Genomic DNA, 8,330 nt, shown 5'->3' with positions numbered 1-8,330 from the left:
TATCTGCTGGTGCACGACCTCACCTATTATTGTTTGACAATAATTATGACACAACTGATATTCAAATGTAAGATAATCACTACATAGTGTCATTTAGTACATTTAGTATCGTCAGTTTTCACCAGATTAGTTGTGCAGTGCAGGATTTGAGTTTTGACAGTAGACCGTGTCTCTGTGCAGATTTTTGTCAAGGTCTCTTCAGACTTTGAGACTTTCAGTCAGACCTCCTCCTTTTTCCTGCAAAGTCTCCTCTGTTGTTATATGATGTGGCCAATCTGCAATCTTATTATCTTAAACACTTCAAACTTTACATAGACATCCTCCAAATATATGGACAACCAATCAGCTATTGATTTATATTATAGTAAAGCAGAACAGAACAGTGACAGGTGATATATAGAGTCAGTATAAAATAGAAAGTAGCTTTACATTTACCCCACTACATTTACCCACCAGGGTGAAGTTGTGACAGCAATTAAAAAATCCAAATAGATGATAATCAGATAATCAGAATGTTTTTATTGTCATTGTACCTTAATGAAATCCGGGTGTACTACCTGAGCAGAGCTCTTATAAAGACATTGCAAGTGTTGTCTATGGGAGGTATTTTGTCAGTTCAGACTTCTACAGTAGCTGATGAGGGCAAACCCGCTGCAATGACCTAAAACACTTCCATCAGGAGAAACGACCTGCAAATTCAGAAATTATGCAACAACAAAAACACATAAACCCCCAAAACAAATGCAACAAGAAAAAACACTGCATATCCAGAAAACACAATAGAAGAGCTCCAGGCCTCTAAGGGAATCTCTAAGTGGAACACCCATAGACTGTGGGCGACAGAAGCTGTAGACGTCTTCCAGGGCAGGTGGATGTGTGCAGGTGATCCTCTAGCCTGTGTTGATGACTCTGTGAAGCCGTCTCCTCAGCCACAGACCTGCTGCCACAGCACATGAGGCTCCATGTGTCCGGACTCTCAGTGGAGCAGCAGTAGAAGGACATCAGCAGCCTTGTTGACTTTGTTCAGTGTCCTCAGAAAGTAAAGTCACTGCTGCAGAGTCAGCCCAGACATGTGCGTGACTCTGGGGCAGCTGCAGCCAGATCCATTTGTGGAGATTAGCTGTCTCACTCAGAAAGCACACACACATCCACAGACAGCAACGGCAAGCACCACACACATATTCCAGCAGGCAGTGAGGCAGAAAGGGATTAAGTACATGTTCATAAAAATAGCAACAACAACTTTTTACAGTTTCAGTCACGCAACAAAAGCTTCCACACACACAGCTAAAGGTTCAGATACTGTGGACTGAGCCTAGAGCAGCTGACATGATTCTGACTCAGATATATGATGACTGATGACGACCACAAAGCACTGATTAGTTAATAAGTTACCCATACTACAGCTAATGCTACATGGAGTACCTGTGTTTACCTGTGTTTTCCACTATCATGCTAATCCTGGAGACATATGTGATGTGCACTGATGATGTGCACAACCAACAACATTTCAGGTAAACACTCAGAGAAACCAAATCCTGCAAGGTTGGATTGTAGTCCAGGTGGGCGGGGTTCCAGGAGTCCTGATGGCAACAGCAACAAGAATAACAAGACAACATCCAGACGCATCAACACATTCTGAACAATCTGTAAGGGCCAATGACTCAACACAGGAAACAGGAAGTGTCTGAAATTCAAACCTGTCCTATCAGAAGATCTGACACCTCAGAGACACAGTTATAAAATGAGTCTCATTTGACTCAACATCACTTATCATGTGACTTTGTCAGATTAGAAAACAGAAGGATTTATGGGTAATTTCCACAGTGTGGTCATATGAAGGTTTAACATCAGGAAACATTTGTTTAGTTTGTGAGATTCATTTTGTCTGTTGCAGGAGGATGAACTTTCTTTACCAGGTTGGTTCACAGTAAGTCCATTAAATATATCACAGGAGGTTTTACAACATCACCAGGTCAAGGGTTCACAACTACATAGACTCACTGCAGCTTTATATATATACATATAGAGCCCATTTTATACACAGAGCCATAAGACACACAGGATAACACAGAGTATAGCCTTTCAGATCAGATGATTTAAATGTAGGAAGACAAACAATGACAAATTTTTTTACTGCTTTTGTATTTTTACCTGCGTAGGTGTTTATGATCCTGTCAAACCTTTGTAACTCAGACCTCATGTTCTGATAGAGGCCAGTCATGTGACGTGGTGTTATTACATTATATTGCATTCATTTGGCAGATGGGATTCATGATATGACAATACACGGGGGGGGGGGGGGGTCGGGGGGGGGGGGGGAGGGGGGGGCATCTCAATAAGGCAGGTGAGGTAACAATGACTGATGGCTGTGGGACATTTCCATCCTGTTTCTATTATTATTTTACTGGGGGGGGGGGCACTTACACATGAACCTATAATACAGGGAAACAGTAGAGCCATGTGTAGAGCCATGACAGGACAAACCTGTCACTCTGGGTCACTACAGCTGAGGTAGCGCTGACATGTGAAGGAAGTCTCATCAAACACAACACAGAATCAGAGAGTCATTGTGTAGAAGCTGAATTTGATTTCAGGTAAACAGCAGAGTCTCTCTGTACATGACACTGAAGCTGTCTCTGGGCTTAACTCAGATTTTCTGGTATCTTAAACCAGAGTAGATCACCAAGGTAACCTGTCCACAGCTTGACTACTGACCAATCAAATAGTCATGATGATGATGATCATGATGCACACTGGGCACCATCTTGGCTCCTCGGCATCATCTGGGGCCAATTTCACAAAGATATCTCAGACTGATCTGAAGGGTTGGTCCAGTCATAGATCAATCTAATGGCAGTCAGACTGTTTCAACAAAAATAAAGGCTGACTCCTTTTAAGCCAGAAACATTAGACACCTTACCCCCAGGCTAACTCAGGTCTAAGACCAATGTTACTATGGTAACAATCAATGACACCTGCGCTGAGCAGCACCCAACAACAAAAAAACAGGGGAACATGGCTCATAATTTGAGCAAAGAGAAGGAAAAGAGTTTTTGGAGACCAAATCAGATTTTTCGTTTTATTGTTTCACTCTTCACTGAATTTCCAAAGTAAAACAAATTCTTGCTAAAGACAAACATTTTCTGCTGGGATAAACGGAGGTTGAATACAGCTCCTTGGTCGACCAATTTTTTCAATTTTGAAAAAGGTCTTAATTACCCAGAATTCATTGTACCACAGTCTTGCTTAAGATAGTCAAGAACTAAACTGCTTTGTGCACCAGATGAATTCAGACTAAGTCTGTCTGAAGTCTGACTGTTTGTTCTATCTAAGACACAGTCAAAGTCTGTCTTTGTGAAACTGGCCCCTGCTGTCACCAGGAGGGAGCTAATCACCTACAGGTGCTGTGACCAATCACTGCCTTGTTCTGATTGCCACCCAGTATATTTACAAACATGCTCTCCCTCACTCTCTCTCTCTCTTTCTCTCTCTCTCACACACACACACACACACACACACACACACACACACACACACACACACCTGTCAAGAGTCAGATCCAATGAGTCATGTCAACAGTGGCAGTTACATCACTGTTTCCTACAGATGTCTGACAGAGTCTATGCTTATCTAATAGAACTGACATTTTTCTTCAGTTCAGTTACAAACACATGTAGGTGAAAGCTGTACACAGCAGCTGAGTGCAAAATCTGACCACATTTCACTATAGATGGAGAATGGTAAATACTATTCACTCATGCAGAAACACAGTCACTGGTGGTAGCAGTTTTCGATGTAAGGTGTTGGTCTGATCATCAGGAGCAGGTCAGGGTTCAAGGTCTAGTCCAAGTACTGTTCAGGCAGAGTCAGGGATTTACCAGTTTAAATAACTCCATCCCTGTACAGAGCTCTGGTGTTTTCAGACACCATCAGGCAGTCAGTGTGTTTTTGTAACTGTATTAACACAGATCCATGCCAACCAAACCTTTCTAAAATGTTCTATCAGATTGAATGATTTATAGGACTGTGTGGCCTGGTATGAGGGATGTTATTTTGTTCATTTTTACAGCACCTGGCATGTGAACTGAAATCTTAGTTTGTCTTTTTCAGTGACTGTATTAAGTCAGAGGTGGAGTCTGAACCTATGATCTGGTCTATGTTGTTGATCTGCTGCAGGATAAATAAAATGTCAGTTGATATACAATTTATATTTACTTTTATCTTCACTGCTTCTCTCTTCGGCTGTCCCTGACTGACTGACTGAGTGATCACAGTTCCACCATTTGTCAGCTGAACACCACGTCAATGAGTTGGAGTTTCCTCATTGGTCTTTCAAAGTAATTTGGTGCAGCTGCAATGTAGAGTTAGGGCGTTTTCACACCTAAAGTTGGTTTGCTCTGGTCCAATTCAGTTGATGAGTTTGTAAACTTGTAGCATTTTCCCCCCTTGGTTTGTTTGCTTTCACACAGAGAAAAATTCAACTGAACCAAAATGCGTCATTACAAACCACATGAGAACGTTCACTCTGCTTATTGGTTGGGAACTGCAGGGAAGAGGAGGAGCGCTTCCAATACACTGAGCCTTGCCTCCATTACAGCAAATAAACTACTTTCATTACATGTATCAATAACTGAACCTCTGACTCTTGAGTGAACTTACTGAGGAGCTCACACTGACATTTGCACACACACCTGCACTTTAATCAACAGTAAATATTTTCTGCTTTATGTTTGGGATTTTTCCACCACCATGCCTCTCACTGTGAACACAACAAACATTTTCTGAGATATGAGCTGTTTGCACCTGACACCAGTGAGTGACGTGTAGCGTTAATGCCATATTTTAGAATTTACTCGTGTTGAAATGGGGCACCAGTCCTCTGGGAGGGCAACAATGAATTACTTCATTGCCAAATTCATCTAATATCGGAAGCCATGACTTCTCGATTCAATGGATCTCCAGTCTCTACGTCAAAAGAATACAACAGGACACCAACATCTCACTGAGTTTCTAACTTTTTCGCGTTTCTAACATTTCTGACTTCTAACCTTTCTAGCTTTTCTGACTTTGTGTGAATTGTTCACGACTGTTTTATCCCCTGGGGGGCTGGCGCATGTTTCAGGGGCATCACCCATCTTCTCCTGTGTTTCCACTTGGAGAAGAGAATAATTTTTCACTGAACTTTGGTGTAATTTAATTCTAGACTTTACCTATAAACTTGCACATCCGTCTTCCACCATGACCACAAAACATTATGTAGCGGCAATCTTTCTTCCTACCAGTACTCCGCTTTACCACTACTATTAAGCAGTCTTCTTGGCAATAAGCTTGACACAAAAAGAATCTTCAGAGGCAGTAACTCCGTTCAAAAAATAACTTTACTTAAAAAGCAAAAAACAAAGTTACAAGATTCAATCTAAGGTATCGTCAAAAAACTGTCTTGCTCCTTAGGCTGCTTAACCTGGTCTGAGAACTAAGCTACTGTGATGTCATCATCAGCATAATTAAAGGAGCAGTTCAACATTTTAAAGGAAAACTACTAACTATTGTAGGCAATACAAATATGGCTCTTACATTTCCAGCCCCTAATTGCTTATGCTAAATGCAGAACAATTACCAAACATTTTACTCATGAGAGCCATGTAACATTCAACATAATATTCAATATACTGTAAATCAACTTTTTATACATTAACTCTCATTAGCGTTCTTCATTTGAATAATTCACATTGCATGTTTCAGCAGGCATAGTTTGGTTATAGGTCTGTCCAGTACGTTAGTCTTAGTCTGCACGCTGACTCGCCTCACTGTATCACTGGAGTCTGGTAATGTCTTTATTACTCGACCCATATTCCAGGAGTTGCGAGGGGCAGATTTATCTATTATCAGTACAATATCTCCTGGTGAGAAGTTCCTCTCTGGTGTGAGCCACTTTTGTCTCTCTTGAAGGAGTGGCAAGTATTCTCTCGTCCATCTAGTCCAAAACAGATCAGTTATGTACTGTATCTGTCTCCATTGCCGTCGTGTGTACTGATCATCTTGGTCAAAGACTCCTGGTGGAATGTTGGGTTGTGTCTTCATAAGCAACAAGTGATTGGGAGTTAGAGCTTCAACATCACCAGGGTCATCTGATGAGAGCGTTATTGGTCTATTATTGATGATGGCCTCGACTTCACACATGATGGTTTGGAGTCCTTCATCATCTAGTGACTGTTGTTGTAGCACAGAGTTTAAGACCTTTCTTACAGTACGGATTTCTCTTTCCCATACGCCACCTTGGTGGGAGGCTGCCGGGGTGTTGAAAATCCACTTGATGCCTTTTTCTGTCATAGTGTTCTGTATTTTCGTCTGATTAAGGTTTTCCAATGCTTTGCGCAGCTCTTTTTCTGCTGCAACAAAATTTGTTCCATTGTCTGAGCATAAAATTTTTACTTGTCCTCTTCTACATATAAACCGATGTATGGCGTTAATGCAGGAATCTGTATCCAGGCTGTGAGCTCTCTCAATGTGAACAGCTCTCACAGTGAGACAAGTGAAAATTACACCGTACCGTTTGACAAGGCTTCTTCCACGTTTGACCTCAAATGGTTCGAAGAAGTCAACCCCCAAGTTGGTAAAGGGTGGTTGATCTGGCAGTAAGGACCAGCCAGATCTGCCATCTTTTGTTTTCCAGCTTTAGCATGAAGTCCTCTGCACACAGTGCACTTTGAGATAATCCTCCTTACAGCTGAGTTAGCTTGAGGGATCCAATACTTTTGTCGCAGCGTTGCCAGCATGTAGTTGCGACCACAATGTCCGACTTCTTGGTGGATGTGTTGCAGTATGAGGTTGGCTATAGGTGAATTTTTAGAGAGGATGGCTGGGTGTTTAGCCTCTTGTAGCATTGCAGTTTTATGAAGCCGGCCTCCAACTCTTAGTATATCATCCTGCAATATGGGGTCAAGTTTGTAGATCTGGCTTTTTTTCTTGATTGGACCATTTTCTTTAAGAGCACAGATTTCTTCAGTGTAGTCCTGCAACTGACTCATCCATATGAGCTCCACTTCTGCTTCAACCAGCTCCTCCAGTGACAACAGATGTTGTTGAATTGTTGATTTGAATTTCTTCATTCAATGTTCAGTGAGCTTGTTCTGTTTTTTATGGTTGTTCTCAGATTGATTGATTGATTGTAGTTTTGAGCTCCTTTCTTTTGTCCTTCAGTAGTATTAACATCTTCTTTAGTCTGAGAAACCATCCGACTGCCTTCTTTAGTCATTGCCATGCCGAGTAGTAAGCGATAAGCTTGTTGACAGCATCATAACTCTCTTGTGTGCTGGTCATAGTCACTCTAGCACATGTTTTGATTTCTGGATCTTCTTCTGTGGTCAACTCTTTTTCATTCAATTGTTTTGGCCACTCACTTTCGGGCTTCAACAAGAAAGCTGGCCCATGTATCCAGACTTTGCTCTGCATGAACTTCTCCACTTTGACTCCTCGAGAGCCCTGATCCGCTGGATTTAGCGCTGAGTTGACATAATGCCACTGGGTAGGATGAGAATGATCCCTGATTGTCGTAACTCTGTTCGCTACAAACGTTTTGAAGTGAGCACTTTCATTTGTCAGATATCTGAGCACTGTAGTGCTATCAGTCCAGAAGACGGATTCCTGTAATGGGACCTTAAGTTCCTGTTGAGCATTCTGTCCATTTTTACAGCGATGACTGCTGCTGTCAGTTCCAGTCTCGGTATTGTGACATGTTTCAGAGGTGTTACTCTTGATTTTCCTATTAGGAGGGACCAGTGTTTTTTGTTCTCATGGTTGGTAAGCAATAGGTAGGAGGCAGTAGCATATCCATCCTCCCTAACATCAGCAAAATGATGCAGCTGTGCTGATTGTGTGGATCCAAACTCTTCTGCTTTGATGCATCTGGGTATGCTGAACTCTGCCAAACTCTCTAAGTCTGCCAACCATTCTTGCCACTTTTTTGCATGTCCACCTTCAATCTCTTCATCCCAACCATGTTTATTCTTACACAGGTCACGTAAGATGAGTTTTGCCGGTAAAATGAGCGGTGCCAAAAGACCAAGAGGGTCGAAGACAGAGCTTACTGTGGACAAGATGCCACGTCTGGTGACAGGTTTGCTTTGCATGTTTATTTGAAATCTGAACCTGTCAGTCTCTGTGCACCATTGCACACCAAGTGCACATTCCATTGGAAGTGTGTTGTGACTCAAGTCCAGGTCTTTAACTTCAGGTGCTTTTTCATTGTCTGGAATAGATAACAACAAGACTTTCTTGCTGTTACTCACCCACTTAGTGAGATGGAAACCTCCTCTGGCACATAAGGC

Source organism: Seriola dumerili, unplaced genomic scaffold (assembly GCF_002260705.1).
Source record: "Seriola dumerili isolate Sdu_G_001 unplaced genomic scaffold, Sdu_1.0 BDQW01000088.1, whole genome shotgun sequence".
NCBI classification, from domain to species: Eukaryota; Metazoa; Chordata; class Actinopteri; order Carangiformes; family Carangidae; genus Seriola; species Seriola dumerili.
This window is presented reverse-complemented; position numbering follows the sequence as displayed.